Source organism: Sphaeramia orbicularis, chromosome 8 (assembly GCF_902148855.1).
Source record: "Sphaeramia orbicularis chromosome 8, fSphaOr1.1, whole genome shotgun sequence".
Lineage (NCBI taxonomy): Eukaryota > Metazoa > Chordata > Actinopteri > Kurtiformes > Apogonidae > Sphaeramia > Sphaeramia orbicularis.
Genome location: NC_043964.1, coordinates 1,532,872 through 1,552,670, shown reverse-complemented (window position 1 = coordinate 1,552,670; position 19,799 = coordinate 1,532,872).

Sequence of the window (19,799 nt, the reverse complement as noted above, 5' to 3'; positions counted from 1 at the left end):
GCGTCCGTCCTCCCACCGATGTGGACAAGTTCTGGGTGCAGACCCTGGACACCTGTCTGCTGGACTACCTGTCCACCGTACGCTCCCTAGAGGACGCCAACGCCGAGCTGGAGCTGAAGATCAGGCAGTGGGTGGAGAGCAGCGGAGACTCCGCCTCCAGAGACTACAGCACCTGCTTCCAAACCATGTCCATCATCAGGTCCAAGGTGAGTCCACAACAGACCCACATCCACACACACAAACACACACATCTGGACGTATGTCCATCAGGAGGACGTGGTTGTCTGATGTGTGTGTTTGTCGTCTGCAGATCCAGACCGTCGTCCAGGTGTACAGATCCATGGGCGACGCCCACATGGCTGATGAACACCTGAAGAACAAGTGAGTCCAAACACAGGTTATAGGAGTTCCAGACGACTGCACTGTCAGATGTTTGTCCTCATGAGTTCAGATCAGTTGAGCGTCTGCAGTTCGGTTGTGTATATTTATGTAAGTATTTATTTGTATATTTATATGTATATTTATGTGTGTATTTATGCGTATATTTATATGTATATTTATGTGTATATTTATATGTATATTTATGTGTGTATTTATGCATATATTTATATGTATATTTATGTGTATATTTATGTAAGTATTTATTTGTATATTTATATGTATATTTATGTGTGTATTTATATGTATATTTATGTGTATATTTATGTAAGTATTTATTTGTATATTTATGTGTATATTTATGTGAGTATTTATATGTATATTTATATGTATATTTATGTGTATATTTATCTGTATATTTATGTGAGTATTTATTTGTATATTTATATGTATATTTATGTGTATATTTATGTAAGTATTTATTTGTATATTTATATGTATATTTATGTGTGTATTTATGTGTATATTTATGTGTATATTTAGGTTCAGTTAGTAGCTCTGTGAGAGGATTCTCAGAATCTTTCAGAATACAGACACAGATGTGCAGGGTTCTCAAACTCCTGTTCTTTCAGGTTCCACATTTAGTCTGATTTGATCTGCAGTGGACCCAACCAGTCAAATAAGAACAGAAGAACCTAGAAATAATGACAACTCCAAAATTGTGTCTTTGTTTTAGTGTAAAAAAAACAACAAAAAACATTAAATGATCAAAATACTTACTTTTCTAAACTATCCAAATAAAAAAAATGTAAATAACCTGAAAAAACTGAAATGTCTTCAGAAAAATCAGTTTAATTTAAAGTCTTCTGCCTCCACTTCTCATTTGTCCCTGTGCATTCTGGATCAGGGTCTGTATTCCTACAGATTCTCAGAATCCTCTCACAGCTCCTAACTGAGCCTACAGATTCCAAACAGGAGTCTGATCTTAGGAGTGATTCCAGAACACTGTCAGAGAACTGTGAGCAAAGAATGGACAGAAACTCCTGTTAGTGAGGAGGTGTGGTCCACCTGCTGACAGGTATGAGTCATCATTCCATTCCATTTTAAATATTTTAATAAGGTTTTAAATATTTTAAATATTTTAATAAGGTTTTAAATATTTTAAATATTTGAATCAGGTTTTTCCAGGATTATCACAGATTTTCCCAGGATTATCTCTGGACCTGCTGCGGTGGTCCTGCCTCTCTCCTCCTTCATCATCATCACTCACTTATCCTCAACTGCCTCCATGTGTCTCCCCCTACTACCCCCTTCTCCCCTTCTCCCCTTCTCCCCTTCTCCCCCAGTCTCTATCTCTATCTCTCTCTCTTTTCTCCTCCTTTCCTCTCTCTCTTTAACCCTCTCTCTCCTCCTGTCACTCGTCCATCCTCCTCAGTCTGGTTCTGCTCCAGGTTTCTGCTGTTAAAGGTCCTGTTTCCTTCCACTGTCACCATCACTAGTGTTTGCTCCTGGAGGATTCTGTTGGTTTCTGTAAATTGGCTTCAGTCTGGTTTGGACCAACTCTATGTATAAAATGTCATGAGAGAACTTTTCTGTTGTGATCTGACGCTATATAAATAAAATTTGATTGATTGAGTGATTTGATTGGTTTTCCGTGTAAATGGCTTTGGAAAAAAGCATCTGCCAAATGCATAAACAAAAACATCATTTCAAAAGCTGTGATTGGTTGATCCTAAAAGCTAGAAAAAACTATACTTTTGGTGATAATGGACAAAGGATGGACCCTCAAATGGATAAACTGAATCACAGAATCTAATCTGATGAAAACTGTGGAATTGTAAATAATATTTCACATAAAAGAAAATATCTGTTCAATGAATAGTAAATTATACTGTAAAATTATCTGACAAAATGTGTGAAAAAACTCAGGCCCACTGGCACAGGATTCACATAGTGATAGTTCTATTTATTTTATATGGACGAACTGTGCAGGATCGATCGACCTGCTCTGAAGTCATGAGGAATGCTGAGGCCCGGCTGGATCAAAAAAAAAGTTCTAATTAATTTAAGCAGAAATCCAATCATTTTTCCCCGTTTAATTCTGTTCCTGCAGCTGGAGCCACTCCGGTCTAATCTGGTCCACTCCGGTCTAATCTGGTCCACTCTGGTCCACTCCGGTCTAATCTGGTCTAATCTGGTCCACTCCGGTCTAATCTGGTCCACTCCGGTCTAACCTGGTCCTTCGCAGTCCAAACATCCTTCCAGGGCCCAGACTCAGGACTGAATGAACTGATAAAGGACAGAAGTGTGAGTCTCTTATTTTTCAGACACAAACAGACTTTCAAGGACTCACCACAAACAAGCATCCCCCCCCCATCTCCGTCTGCCTCACAACATTCTTCTTCTCTTCCTGTCCCCCTCCCACAACCAAATCCATTGAAAAAGTTCCATCTCGTGACCACATGGACTGTGTTTAGAATGTCTTCTGTCTTATGGATGTGCTTACATTTTCTTCACTGTAATTCTTTCGAAGGATTTGTGTTGGATGCATGAGCACGCAGCGACCGGCAGTGAGCGAGAGAGACAGAGAGAGAGAGAGAGAGAGAGAGAGAGCTGCAAAACAAACCTGCCCACAGGTACAAATAAAGTCACCTTGAACCTTGCTTATATTAATTGGCATGTTGGTAATTTATGCACTTTCAACTTTCAACTCAGTTTGGTCTTAACAAGGGTAAAGTGTCTGAGCTTTCATCAGTGTCTGTGATTACTGAGCGTCCTCAGGAGGTCATGACCCTGCAGATGGAGGGTTGGGACTAACCCTAACCCTAACCCAAACCCTAACCCTGAAGGTGGAGGGTTGGGACTAACCCTAACCCTAACCCAAACCCTAACCCTGCAGATGGAGGGTTGGGACTAACCCTAACCCAAACCCTAACCCTGAAGGTGGAGGGTTGGGACTAACCCTAACCCTGCAGATGGAGGGTTGGGACTAACCCTAACCCTAACCCTGCAGATGGAGGGTTGGGACTAACCCTAACCCTATCCCTAACCCTGCAGATGGAGGGTTGGGACAGACCCTAACCCTAACCCTGCAGATGGAGGGTTGGGACAGACCCTAACCCTAACCCTAACCCTAACCCTGCAGATGGAGGGTTGGGACAGACCCTAACCCTAACCCTGCAGATGGAGGGTTGGGACAGACCCTAACCCTAACCCTAACCCTGCAGATGGAGGGTTGGGACAGACCCTAACCCTAACCCTGCAGATGGAGGGTTGGGACAGACCCTAACCCTAACCCTGCAGATGGAGGGTTGGGACAGACCCTAACCCTAACCCTGCAGATGGAGGGTTGGGACAGACCCTAACCCTAACCCTGCAGATGGAGGGTTGGGACAGACCCTAACCCTAACCCTAACCCTGCAGATGGAGGGTTGGGACAGACCCTAACCCTAACCCTAACCCTGCAGATGGAGGGTTGGGACAGACCCTAACCCTAACCCTGCAGATGGAGGGTTGGGACAGACCCTAACCCTAACCCTGCAGATGGAGGGTTGGGACAGACCCTAACCCTAACCCTGCAGATGGAGGGTTGGGACAGACCCAGGTCATCACTGCTGCACTGGTGCATTTTCCCTGTTGTCAAATCCCTCAGTGTTGGGATGACTTTCATTTGGGTGGTGTTGCATTGTGGTGTTGGGTTGGAGAAGTAAGAGCATCTGGAATGAGATCAACCACAAACAGGATTCCTGCACGATCCACACTGTAAAAAGTATCTATAATTTAACATAATTTTCACTGTTTATTTGACAGATTTTTCCTGTATTTTTAAGATTCTGTTGGTTTCTGTAAATTGGCTTAGAGTCTGGTTTGGACCAACTCTACATATAAAGTGTCATGACAGAACTTTTTTGTTGTGATCTGGCGCTAAATAAAGATAATTTGATTGATTGAGTGATTTGATTGGTTTTCCCCTGTAAGTGGCTTTGGAAAAAAGCGTCTGCCAAATGCATAAGAAAAAAAAAAAATACAGGAAAATATCAATGAAATGACAAAACTAGACTGATTTTACATGTCAAATGTAAAATAACATGAAAAAACTGTAACTGTGAATAGACAGAAAATTTCCATTTTTTTTTTAAAGAAATTTTTTCTTTCTTTTTTTTTTTTTTTACAGAAAAATACAGTTAAAATACATATGGAACTAAAACTACAAAAACCCACGAATATACAAGAGAACATCTGGAGAAGAACTGTCCACTGGAGTGAACACTGTGCATGAAAGGGATAGAATAATAATGAATATATCTGTAAATCAACACCATATTTACGTTCATCATCATGTTCATGAAAGGACTTCTCGTGTCTTCTTGGAATAATAAATAAACAAATCATTGCATTTGTGATTTAATGGAAAAACCAACATTACGCACTTCTGTTTTTTAGTAAATATGGGTGAAGTTTTGCGTATACTGTTTGTCTAATGGAAAAGTATCTAATGTGAATTAATAAATAAATGTCCCTGTTAAATAAACCAATAAAATAGAGTCCAATAATATTCAAATGTATAGAATATTATACCATTTGAACTTATGGTGCATAATGACTATCAGTACACATCAATAAAATGTGAGTCCTGATTGGTTGATTTAAATTCTTAGTTGCATTGAGGCTGATGAAACCACAGTCGTTTCCTGTGGTTCAGGATGTTCAGGTCGTTAGCGTTCATCAGGTTCACCTGCCATGGTTCCCTCACCTGGATGGAAGCAGTCAGGTGGGCTTTGAAAGGAGCTGGAGCTTCCAGGTCAGCTGGATGTGGATGCCTGGTTGTCTGACATGCATCCCCATTTAGTTTTTGGCAGCCCCCCCCCCCCCCCCCCCCCCCCCCTTAGAACCCCTTTAGGAAGGCCCTTTTTGCTTTTGCTGTCTTTTTCTTGGTTTTTGTGCAGTTAGTTTCCCAAACTGCGACTCTAGTGTAATCTGTCTCATGTACAAAGTCTGCAGGTGGTTCATCCTTGAGCTAAAGACGATAACAAAAGCAGGATGACACTAATGTTAAAGCAGGTGAATAATCCTGCATATGCTGAGGTCAGAATGGGTTTACGCTGCCAACAGTAAAGATAAATAAATACTGATAAACCTTTCCTCAGCGTTTTAATTTCCCGTCAGTCATCGACGTAAAGACAGAAGGTGACGGACGCTGGAGGATGACAGCCTTCATGGAGGTGTTTTTGTGCTCCAAGGTGAATAAAGCCAAAGGATTTGACAACGTTCACATTCAGACGGGTCACCTGTGATTGGGACTGATCAGGACTGAAGTGGATCTGTCTTCCAGTGGAGGCTGATCAATAGGAGGCTCCACCCACTTCCAATTAAGCAGATCAGACTGTGTACAGCTGCAGGATGTGCTGTTTCTACACTTCAATAAACTCTAAGGCTCGGGCCTATACTTTGGTGATTTGTGAACCGCATCAGATTACATTTGGCTGCATTACACTCCTGTCACTTACTTGAGTTCTACTACTTAACCCAATAACGCCAAATGTATCAGATTTGAATCATGAGTTTTGAAGCCCTCTACATGATCAGTGTGTTTTGTGTTTTTTTCTTGAAAAACCTGATGTATACAATTAGATACATGCAATACACAGATAATCCACCAGGGGGAGGAGTTCATTCACCAGAGGCCTTTAGTGACACTACCAGACTGACACTAATGAGGAAGGACTGGGAGCATTTAGAAAAGGAATTAACCATTTATCAAACAGGTTTGTGTTATATTAAGTTTTTGTTTGTTCAAAAATAATAATATTTGAGCATTTTTTACCTGATGTATCAAATATGATACAAAATTGAAACTCATACATGGAAATTGATATTTGAGAAAAAATTTTTTTTGGTTGTTCAGAAGGACCAATAAAGGCTCCAATTTCAAAGAACTGGAATTTTCTGTCAATGATTTAATGGTTCAGGCTTTACATCACAGGTGTCAAACATGCGTCCCGGGGGCCACAACCGGCCCACCAAAGTGTCCAATCTGGCCCCTGGGATGAATTTGTGAAATGCAAAATTTATACTGAAGATATTAATGATAAAGGATGTGAAAATCATTTTAGGTCAATTCAATATGAAGTGGATCAGACCAGTAAAATACTATCCTAACAACCTAAAAATAATGAAAAATGCTAATTTTGTCTTTTTTTTTAGTGTAAAAAAAGTTAAATTACACAAAGAAAAAATTTACAGACTATCCTTTTACAAAAATGTGAATAACCTGAACAAATATGAACAATATGAAATTTCTTAAGAGACATATTTAGAATTTTACCGATATTCTGCCTTTTACTAAGTATTTTGTATATTTGTAAATCCACTGTGATCTGTAAGTTATGATGCACATGTATAAATGATAAACTAAGGCATAATATCGATAAAATTGCACTGATTTTTCTTTAAAATTTTCAGGTTGTTCATATTTGTTCATGTTATGTTCAAGTACAGTTCGCAGATGTAAACATTTTCATTATGGAATTTGACTTTTTTCCTCAAAAACAGAGAGAAAACTTTGGAGTTGATATTATTTCTAAGTTCTTTTCCTCCTATTTCTATTATTTGACTGGTCCAGCCCACTTTAGATCAGATTAGACTGAATGTGGCCCCTGAAAGAAAAGGAGTTAGACAGCCCTGCTTTACAGGGTGAAGAACAAACTGTCAGACTTTCTTTGCATTCATTTCCCTTCCAGTTTCTATAATATTCAATCCAATACCCAGCATTTATGGCAGACTTTGTAAATGTTAGGTATTTGGTGGAACATGTGTGCTCTTTCTGTTAAACTGAACATCCGTCTACCTGCTGAAGCCTCCGTCAATCAGCATGAGAAACTCTCAGCTCGCTCTTAATCCTTTGAGCTTCCACTGAAATTCAGCGGGACCATTAAGGCTCGGGGGTCTGGTGTAATTCACAGTACGAGCCCCCCCACCGAGGGGAACCCTGCGTGAAGCCGGGCCATCCTTCTTTTCTGAGGGCGCCTCTGTCATGTGTCAGGATTATCCAGGCGTTCAGACGGACCTTGTTACTGAAAAGCTCTCCTGTCTCGCCCACCCCGCTCTCTCCTCCACTACCTGATCTCCAGGCGAAGGAAACGTCCAATTTCTGTGATATTTTACTTTTCAATGAAAGTGTCAGGGGGATGTGAAAAGGAGGAGATGCACCATAAATCCCCACTTTGGGAAAACAGGGAGCAGTGCATACGTGACTACGAAGGAGGCTGGATGTTTTATTCACAGCTTCTGATGTGTCAGACAGTTCACCTCTGAGTTCGATGTGGATGAGGAAAAAGAAGACGGTCCATGACGGAAACCCTTTATTTACATTTAGAGGGTTGATTGTTAATTTTGCAGATAAAATATTATCTTTATAGCAGTTAATGTGTCATCTCAGGTTATGAAACGTCCATGTTATTATTTCAGGCAGATTTCAAGATTCAACCCTCTGGTATCCAGGTGTGCCTTTTACGCACACTTTGCACTTCGTGTTAAAAAACTTCATATTATTTTTCACAATTTAAATAAGGTTAGAATTCAAAAGTTGTTCATTTTCACATTATCTTTAAAATTCTGTCCACCAACTCAAATGTGCACATTGTAAACAAAAGAAAATGACCAGACTAGCATCTGTCTGCCAAGTGTGCATAAAACGCACCATGTTTTCCATTTGATCTGTATGATTAGGGCTGAGCTGGATTTACAAAAATAAAATCAAATTAGAGCAGAAAAATAAATCAATACATAAAATTTAATAGTTTGATTTATAGGTGTGCATTTTACGCACACTTGGTGACAGATGCTAGTATTTTTGAACATTTGACCTAGCGCCAAAAATAATAATGTAAATTAACCAGTGTTGGAGTTAATCACTGACATATGCCAGGAGGAAAAAATCTAATAATATGTGATCCGCTTTTTATGTATAGGGTCTGATCTGATAAATGACACAAAATCATACAAATAAAAATATTTATTTAATTCAGTATTTCTTAGTGTGTGTGTGTGTGTGTGAGAGAGAGAGAGAGAGAGAGAGAGAGAGAGAGAGAGGTAATATTAGTGTTGTTTATTGTACTTTGGTCAGATCAGTGTGACAGCTGTCCTCTTCTGTAACGTTGTTGTAGCAGGAACATCTAAATCTTACCTGGACACAGAAATGCTATGTTTTGATTGGCTGTTCAGTAGCTGTATTCTTTTTATTTGACTAACTGGTGCTCCTTCTGAAGCCTTCAGTGAACCCACTTGATTCCTACCTGTTCCTCTGTTATAAAAAAATAGTGGCACGACTTGGTGGGCGTTACCATGTCTGTGTGAGAAATCCAAGGTGTGAGCATGTGAAGGGGTTGAAATGCATCTGTTTCACACCCAAAGCATGAGACTGGAGAGCCCTTATGTTGTTTAGCTTTGTTCACCCTGAAGTCCTCACTGATGACTTGTACATATTAATCTGCATGTTTTCTTATTTTCAGGTGGCTTTCTCACCTCCTCCTGACACTCAGATGTGAGTAAATGCCATCACCATCTGCAGCACTAATGCCACTTCTGTCTGGGTTCTCTTGTTACATTTCTAATTAAATCCAACATCTGCATCAGGTATTTAATTCATGACGTTTGATGCTCAGGGTAAATCTATCAGTAGCTGACAGCATTTGCAAAAAACCAAGATAATACTGAACACAGATGATCCAGATGACAGAGCCTCAACTCCGTTAAACAAACAACAACAAAAAATTCTGTTTATTTTATGACACTGGATACTGCCATAGTAATGTGGCACAACATATGGGTTTGTCTATTGCCACAGACCAATCAAATGTTAGCATTTGTACTAGAGCCAATCAGGGATAATGTTATATGAATTCATTCTCCTCTAGTTTTTGTTTTTTTACTCACTGTCCTCTTGTTGCCACAGTACTGTGGTGATATATGTTGTATACTTCAGTGCATTCTTTTGTGCATTTTGCTACCACAGTACTGTGGCAACTGATGGAAGAAATGACAAATTAGTGATAATATATAGTATAGAATAGGAATTATTGTTTGAAATATTCTGTTGTTTTATGGTATTCTTTGCTCTGGAGGCTGGAGAAGGTGGGCGGAGCTACATGTTAGATAGAAGTGGTAGTGTGCAGTGTGACTTCAGTTCTGTTTAAAAATCTTTAGAAAAAAAAAACTAGAAGCACTCGGAGAGCGCCAACGTCCGCCAAGGCAGACCAGTGCCCCGGATTTGGATGAAAATTTCAGGAAATGTTGATACTGGCACAAGGAACAAATGACACAATTTTGATGGGGATTGGGGGTGGGGGTGGGGGTGGGGTGGGGTGGGGGTCCACTGATCTGGCTTGGCGGAGGTCTGCGCTGTCTTTTCTAGAAAAGCACTCGTAGAGCACAGACCTCTGCCAAGGCAGATCAGTGCCCCACCCCTGATCCCCACCAAAATAGTATCATTTGTTCCTTGTGCCAGTATCAACATTTCCTGAAATTTTCATCCAAATCCGTCCATAACTTTGAGTTATCTTGCACACAGACAGACAGACAAACCAACACCGACAAAAACAGAACCTCCTTGGCAGAGGTAAAAAAAACTACTACAAACAGGACTTGAGCCCAGGTTTTCTACGTTACAGTCCAATACATTACCAAGGAAGCCAAACATCCACCATATGTTTAGTTGACATATTCACCATAAGATTGCCTTGGTACTTTTTGGGATGTACATGACAGTCTAGACATGATATAAGGAGGGCTCTGATTGGCTCTGTGGTAATAGACAAACCCATATTTTGTGCCACAGTACTGTGTCAATAGCCACGTTGTTATTTTATTACCTCTGCCAAGTGAAACGGCGGAGGTTATGTTTTCATCGGGGTTTGTCTGTCTGTCTGTCTGTCTGTTTGCAAGATAACTCAAAAAGTTATGGACAGATTTTCATGAAATTTTCAGGAAATGTTGAAACTGGCACACGGAACAAATGATTACATTTTGGTGGTGAAGGGGGGACTGGTCGGCCTTGGTGGAGGTCTGCGCTCTCCCAGTGCTTTTCCAGTTTTAGTCTTACATCTGCCATGTTGAAATATCCATTGGATGTATACTTATACTTCCACATGAAATGGTCGATTCAGTTCACCTCAAATAGTCCTAATCAATACAGTTACAACAGGAGAAAAGTCTGTGCAGGAAATGAACAGATTGAGACTGTTTTCTCCCATTTAGTGCAATGCATCATGGTAAATGTGTGCCGTGTTCAATAATGCCACTGTCTGAGCTGTCCAGACGCCTTTAAACTCAGCCCACGGCCAATTGGTCAATTTCAATTACAGCCTTCACCCCTTATCAGCCTCTGAGCGCTGATCTGTGGCGCCGATCGGACCCACCTCACCTTCTACCTGTCTGCGATACCGCTCTCTGTCATCCTGTGACACGCCGGCGGAAAAACACCTTTGAAACGATGGAAAATGAGCAGAGAGAGAGGAAAGTGCGGTGTGTTCCTGGACGTCTGTGGAGCTAATCCTCCGTTGAATCTGTTGTCTCTGCTTCCTCATGAAGACAACAACACTTGTTTGTTTGTGACAAAAAGCTCCAGTGATTTAGGATCTAATGCCTCCACCGGAGCAGAGAGACGAGGAGGTTTATCTGCTCCTGAATGATGGAAGATGGAGGAGGCGCAGATAACAACACACGCCTTTGAAAAGTTTCCTCTCACTGTTCACTTCACTGTCTGGGGAAATAAATCCTGGCAGTAAATTTTAGAAATGACGTACAGATGAACACCTGTAAGTTAGAGCAGGGCTGTCAAACTCATTTTCTTCCAGGTTCCACATTCAGCCCAATTTCATCTGCAGTGGGCCGGTGTCCTGTCGAAACACCCAACCTGTCCAGCTGAGCTACCTAGCGCTACTGAGCATGTGCATGCCCCTAAGCGTTTTCACAGTTTAAATGCCCATCGATCTGTGCTCCCCCAGGCAGAGGGGAGTCATATTTTGTACGTATATTTCTTTTATAGTGCCTTTTGAGCAGTAAGCATGGAAGCAATTATGTGCACGACAGATAGATGTAGAATATTGACGTTAGATGATAATAGCGTAAGGAAGTTGTCATTGTATGATATAGCATTAAGTGCGTGGGTCAGGTGGGTGTTAATGGCGTTTAGATTATTGTTTAAGTTAGTTCAACAGATGCCAATAATGGTAGCCAACCATTGAACTGACTACATCTATGTTAACAATTCCTGTAAGCAATTACATGTGCACGAAGGATAGACGTAGAATATTGAAGTGAGATGATAATAACGCAAATTATGGTGTTTCTATAGTAGGAGCTTTATTTAATAGAAGTTATGAGCCTGTGGAAATGAGCTTCCTCTGCCCATATTCAGATGAATAAGTAAATAATGGTGTTTTTCTACAGTCGCAGCATTATTTCATTTTCAAATAGGTGTGTCGAAACGTAGCATAGCATGTTTTGTCGGTGTAGCGTCGATCGATAGACGTCGCTGTCGATATAAACTACTGGTAGCTTACTTCAACAGAGCAGCTCAACTCAACAGAACACTGGACCAGTCCAATAATAACATGCATACGTCACATGAAACTCATGTATTAGGGCTGTGCGGCCACACCGCCCAGACCTGCTGTTCCTCTGCTTTTCCGTTCGTTCTGCATCTGGACAGGTATGGTGACTAGTGCTGGTCGTCTTCTTTGGGTTGTATTATTCTGACCTGTTCCTTTTTTAATGCTGCCAAGTATATGTACTGTTAATATTGTGTCTATCAGAGCTGTACGATATTGTAAAAAAGTGATATTGCGATTTCTTTTTTTTTAACCCTGCGATATGAAAAAAAAAAAAAACTCAGGATATAATGGCTGTTTGGTGCCGACATAAATGATCAAAAAAATTAGTTGTGTTTCCTCTAGTTGTGGCGACAGGTGGAAGGCACTGTGGACACAGAGCACATGTTTCAGTTTCATCCTTCCTGTAGCTGAAATAATTCCAGATAACTGACGCTGCTTTTCTTTTTGGCACCAAGTCTTTGTTTTTGATGATTTCCTCTTGTTCGTTGCTCATTTTTCAATGTTGTTACCAGCGACTCACTCCATGTGCAGGGGGCGGGGTCTGCTTCAGCTAACTGATTAAGAACGATTGTGATTGGTGGATGGCTGTGCGCAGTGTGTGTCAGGTACCCAGGTGGAAATTACATGAGAACACGTCGAGTTCATTTTCCTCCTACTTTGCAGGACCTGCGATGTGTCTATTGTGTATATGTACATCGCGATGCCGATGCTTGAATGATATATTGTGCAGCTCTAGTGTCTATTCATATTTTGTCTATTTGACTTTTAGTTCTATTTTCCTATTTCACTTTACTTTTTTGTAACTGTATATTTGCTTTCTTCTTTTCTTCTGTATTTGTTGTTCCTATTGTTGCTCTGACTGGACCAGCTGTCCTTATTTCACTGCACACACACTGACACTAAAGCAGTGCTTTCAACCTTTTTTGGCTCCTGACTCCATTTTAACATCACAAATTTCAGGCGACCCCAGACATTCAAAACGTGCTTTGGGTATCTAGAAAGGCGCTATATAAATCCAATCCATTATTATTATTATTATTAAAACGGAGACATTTTATTTCCTAAAATTAATTTGTTTTTGATCATGTAATAGTTTGCTATATGTTGCAAATAAACGTTAATTTTAGACAAAATTTAGACTATATGATGTCAATTTTTATTAGTAAGTTTTATTTTTTTTATTTGTATTTTTTTTTTAATAAATTATTAGAAATTTCAGGCGATCCCAAACATTCAAAACAGAGACGTATTTTTGGCTAAAATTAATTTGTTTTTGATCATGTAATAGTTTGCTATACTATGTTGCAAATAAACGTTAATTTTAGACAACATTTAGACTATATGATGTAAATTTTTATTAGTAAGTTTTAATTTTTTAATTTAATTAAATTTTTTTAAAATAAATTATTAGAAATTTCAGGCGATCCCAGACATTTAAAATGCAGACATTTTATTTGCTAAAATTAATTTGTTTTTGATTGTGTAATAGTTTGCTATAATATGTTGCAAATAAACGTTAATTTTAGGCAATTGAGGCTATATAATGTAAATTTTTATCCGTAAGTTTTAATTTTTTTTATCAACTCCTAGAAATTTCAGGCGACCCCATTTGAATTCCAGGCGACTCCCCGTGGGGTCCCGACCCCAAGGTTGAAAAACAGACTCTGCAGTCCGTTCTCTTCTCATGCAGACTGACCCTGTTCTTTTTCATTTACTAAAGTCCATCCACACTGTGACCATTTTTTTTTCTTTTATTATATCTTCCAGTCTCTCTGTCCTCACATCGAATCCTGACTCCATCGCCCAGACTCATGACCCCCCATCCCATCCCATCCCCCCACCCTCACCCCCACCCCCACCCCCCTCCATCAGCTTCAGCTCACAGGAATAAGTCACCCACAGGCCCACAGTAATATCAGGCCGCCTATCGATTAGAGACGGATCGACTTCTTCAAACAGACCCGCAGACGGAGCTCTTTTCTACGGACGTGTTGACAGCGGTGTGAAGACCAGAGCAAATGAACCACAGAGGAGACGCTAAATTAACTTCCTGACACAATGGATAATGTGTAAATCTGACGTCTAACATGTGTTTTATGCATGCTGTGCTGCCTCGATAAAGGGGTTATATGTAGTACTGATATTGAAAAATGATTCCACTATTAACAGCTGGGAGCAAGTCTACGTGTCTGCTGAGTACTAAATACGGTGACTCTGGACTACTCCATTTAGGCTGCTTACGGGGGGGGGTCATGTAATTTAAATTAACTCACCAGTTATGTTTCAGATGGACCAAACCAGGAAGAAATGAAGAACTCACCAAAAAGAAGGTTTGAGGTTTTAAAGAGTTAAAACAATAGCTTTGTTTATTGCTTCTGCAAAAGTTACAAAAAGAATCTGACATCAAACACACGTTCGTTACAGAGAGAAAAAGAAAAAAGCCGCCAATAAGAATTTCCTTTATTACTTTTTATGGTCTTTAGTGACTCCGGAGACTCCCATTATTCAGTGACATCATTCGTCGTATGCTTATTATTGGTTAATGGTCGTTACTGGGCAGAACATGTCAGTCACTCCAGAAGCTAATTCTAAGAACAGCACATGTTTTTCCATGTGCACAGCTCTTGTTTAACACCTGCACTGTTAGGCTAGCATGTCTGGACCACAAAACCCCCTAGTTCATATTCTGGGTTTTCTGCTCTGTGCTCTTCACCACAACTACTGTCTAAAGCTGTAAAATTAGATCTTTTAGGTTGAATCTGACCTCTGCTCTGAGTTCAGCACAGACAGATGTGAGGTCATCTAAAACACACACACACACACACACACACACACACAAGTCAAACCTGACTGTTCAGTTCCTCTAAAATAAAAATACAAGATACAGTTGGAAAATAGAACTCAGAATAGAACTGAAGACTTGCAAAAATAAAGACTCTTCAAGCAAAACAACTTGTGATGCAAAAATTAAACAGACAACTAATAACATTACATTTGTTCTTCTCCTTCATTTTGGCTCATGATGTTTGATTTACGATGTTCATCTGACATTTTAGAATCAGTCAAAGTCACACATTCAACTCCCATTTAATACGCTGTGTATCACAAAAGTAGAACTAGAAAAGCCCTCAGAGCGCAGACCTCTGCTGAGGCAGATCAGTGGTATTAGTTATTGGTGTAGTTATTTGGTGTTTTGGGTTTTATATGGTTTTAGGGGTGAGTTATGAACTGGAGGATTTTAGCCCAGTTTTAGCTCTGCTTATGTTATTTGAACTCTCCTCTGGAGTTTTTTATGGTTTTCTCCAGTTGGGCTAGAGCTGTTGAAGGTTCCTGAATCGGTCCTCGAAGGCTCGGTGGTTCTGTCTGCTGCTGGAACAGACCAGACTCCTGCCCTCCGTGGCATTTTTGTTTTGCATGTGTCACTTTGTTCATATGCACTTGTCACTTTGTAACTGGAATCTGAAGGAAGAAATGAAACTACAAAGAAAACAGTGGACCACCTAACTCCTGCCTCTGAGTCCACTTCATTGTCCCTCACTGCAGTTATTCCAGCTGCTGTTGAACCATCTGTACCTTCCATGTAGAAACAGCACATCCTGCAGCTGTACACAGTCTGATCTGCTTAATTGGAAGTGGGCGGAGCCTCCCATTGATCAGCCTCCGCTGGAAGACAGATCTACTTCAGTCCTGATCAATCACAATCACACGTGACCCGTCTGAATGTGAACGTTGTCAAATCCTTTGGCTTTATTGACCTTGGAGCACAAAAACACATCCATGAAGTCTGTCATCCTCCAGCGTCCGTCACCTTCTGTCTTTACGTCGATGACTGACGGGAAATTAAAACGCTGAGGCAGAGGTGACTGATTAGTTGGAGAAACATACACAGTAAAAAAGAAACCTGTAAAAAAAAACAAAAAAAACCCAGCATTATTCCAGCAGCAGGGGTGCCAAAAAAATACTGTAAAATAACGGAAAATAATCATCTCATAAAAATACAGTAATTTTCCACAATCAAAGTATAGTTTTTTGCCCTAACTCTACATGAGATTTTGCTTTTTTTTTTTTTTAATTTTACTTTTTAATGTTTAATAAAGAATATTTACATGTATTAAAACAATCCAATTCCGTATAAATATATATATAAATAATTTTCAGTCAGACTCAGTTGTCCAATCCACTGATAAAAACTGTATTTGGACAGTTTATCAGTGCTTATACATGTTATACATTCACAAAAATACATTTATTCAACATTTTTGTTGTGAAACCTCCTGTAATTACACAAGATATTTGTCAATGAACAAACAAGTCTGGTTCAACTGACAGAACTAATACTTCTGTTACCGTTAACTGTCAGTAATTTTATCTGGTTTTATTTATTCTTTTTTTTTTTTTACAGTATTAAACTTTAAATTAACAGTTTAATCTCATAAATAGAAAAGAAATATTTGTGAAATTACGATACATTCACAATTGTATTTTAACTGTATTTTTCTGTGAAAAAAGAAAAAAAAATCTTTTCAGAAAATGTAAATTTTATGGTTAGTCACAGTTACAGTTTTTTCCTGTTCTTTTCCATTTGACATCTAAAATCACAGTCTGTTTTTGTCATTTCATTGATATTTTCCTGGATCTGAAAAATACAGGAAAAATCTGTCAAATAAACAGTGAAAATTCTGTTAAATTACAGATTTTTTTACAGTGCACGTCACTTATCTAAGGAAGGTAGTTTTACAAATGCTATGCACCATTTATCTCTGACAGTTTGTACAATTACCAGATGTTGCACATGATGTAAATATATATTTTTCTCTTAATAATAGAAGTTTATATGTCTTTTTTAATGTATATTATTTACTTTGTTTACCTTTAAATTCTGTTAAATTACAGATTTTTTTAATAGTGTGCTGCACTGAACTGTGAATGTCACACAGCCGTAAGTGGTATCGGTGCAGTTGTACTAGATTACTTTTAAGAGTATGAGTACGGGTACACACACTGAGTATGCCTGATACTGGTATTGGGTTGGTGCGTCCATACTTGGAGGGCCTTTGTACAAAAACACATCCATGAAGGCTGTCATCCTTCAGCGTCCGTCACCTTCTGTCTTTACGTCGATGACTGACAGGAAATTAAAACGCTGAGGCAGAGGTGACTGATTAGTTGGAGAAACATATGTGAAGCTGAAGGACGGCGGACACACAAGTACTGTTTGTATCCGTCCATCAGTTCACCTTGTTTAGATTAGACCTCCAAATGTCACAGGGGCAAAATTAATCCAATTAGGCCTGAGATGGACCAGTGACCTCCAGTGTGTCTGCAGACTCATGTATAGACTGGTGTGTACAGTACGGACACACGAACACAGCACACACTCCATCTGCGTTTGTCTAAATTAAATCAAGCTCCACTCTGATCATTAGCCTGAACAACTGAAGGGGAAAGCAAGAGTAAGAGGCTGCATTTCATGATCTGTGTCTGCAGTCCAATAAAACAACCTTCTGACCGAGTTTACAGAAGATAGAAAAGGAAAAGGAATGTGTAGTATCATGCATTATTATTTGGCCAACATTAGGAGCAGCACAATGGAAGCCAAAATTAACAATGACCTTTTTACTGCAGACATGTTTATTTATTATTATGAATATTTATAATTTTTTAGTAGTAGTAGTAGTAGTAGTAGTAGTTTTATTTTGAGCACATAGAATCATCAGATAACAAAGAATCATACAACATGGTCAAAACAAATAAATAAATACAATTTTTTTGTGCTGGAAAAGGAGTGGGAAGAAGTATAACTTCGTCTTTTTAGTCACTTTAACACATTTTTTTAATGTCTTTTATCTTTTTATTATTATATATTTGATGCCTTGTCTTGTACCGCTGCACATTTGATTTATCTTCTCTTAAATTAATCAAAAATGAGAAAAATAATACATCAGAATAAATTATACATCATACATTTGGTCAACTAACTAACATACCTGCTGGTATTAGACTCAATCTATTACACTTTTTCTAAATTTATTTAATTTATTCGCCTATTTACTTATTTATTTATTTTCATTACTATCATTCCACTTGGATATTGTACTTTGTTCTATTATTCCTTCTTTTTCACAACACTCTCTCTTTTGTATTTTGTGTTCTCTTTTCCTTTAGAGCACAGGTGTCTAACTCCGGTCCTGGAGGGCCGGTGTCCTGCATGTTTTACATATGTCCCTCTTCCATCACACCTGGGAGCCTTTACATCATTATCAGGCTTCTGCAGAACTGATGATGAGCTGATCATTAATTGAAGCAGGTGTGCTAGAAGAGGGAAGCATCTAAAACATGCAGGATACTGGTCCTCCAGGACCGGAGTTAGACACCTGTGCTTTAGAGGATCTGGGATCATGGGGTGGGGGTGGGGTGGGGGGGGTGAATGAGGGGCTCTACTGTGTACATTTACTGACATGTGTGATTTGTATGTGTTCAATGAAAAAATGTCAATAACCAGATTGGAAAAAATAATAATAAAAGGCAAGTATCGAGTAGAAACATTAAGTCAAATGTCTCAAAAGGGAAAAGAGGAAAGAAGTCATTTTAAACTGTCAAAGGAATGCAGTGAATATGTCACAAACAAAACACAAGAATATGGATTGTGTTTACATGCACATCATTAGCCCAGACACCGCACAGTTGTTTCCCATCAGCCCCTGGGGTATTGTCGTACCCTGCACCATCCGTCTGTTCATCAGACTTAATTCAATTACTCTTCCACAAATTGTTCAGTCTCCTTCATGTTTGGTATTTAGTAGGGATGCACCCATACCACTTTTTTCCAGACTGAGTATGAGTACGAGTACTTCCATTTGAGTACTTGCTGATACCGAGTACTGATCCTAGTCCTTAATAATCCCATTCCAGTTGTTCGTTCCTTTTGTAAATGTGCTTTATTGTCGTTGTCATTAGTCTGACTGGAACAAAGTGCTGCTACTGACATTTAATGTGTTGGAATGAGCGTTTGTCAGTTAATCCACCAGGGGGCGCCGCTCTGAATTAACCATACTGGACAAATACCACGAAGAAGAGGAAAGTTTAATGAAGAAGAAGAAGAAGAAAGTCAGTAATACCAAACCTGTAGACGACAGAGGAACACTACTGTGATACTAATGTTAGTGTTTTCTCTGTAAGGTTTAAAAGTTTAGCTTCAGCAGGAAGAGAAAAGACAAATGAGTGAGAAGTTTGGTTTTCACTTCCGCTGGCGGCGGTCCGCATCGCTCCGTACTCCCGCTGGTATTCTGTGTCTGGGTACTCATCCTCCATCAGCTGGAAAACAGATGAATGTATTCAGATTACAGACAGAAGGCTGCGTCTGTATCTGTCTGTGTCTGAACGGTACTGTCAGTCAGCCTTACTGTGATCAGCCTCATTTCTTTGGTTCCATCTCCACACTCTTCACACTCACACACATTATTCCTCCTCCTTGTACCTGCTGCACTGAACTGGGAATAGCACACAGACGGAAGTGGGATCGCTGCATTTGTATTGGATGTCTTTTACAAGTACGAATACGAGTACACACACTGAGTATCGGAGCCGATACAGATACCAGTATCAGTATCGGTGCATCCCTAGTATTTAGGTAAAACTAGTGAAGAAGCTCTTGGATGAGTTCTTGAAGTGCCGACCTTAACCCTGATTTGACCTTGAAATTGAAGGTTATTGTGACAAAGTTAGACGGCATTTGACCTACATTATTCAGGTTTTCGGGGTCAGTGCTTAGTCATGAGGACAGGGAAGAACAGGGGTGGCGGTACAGGA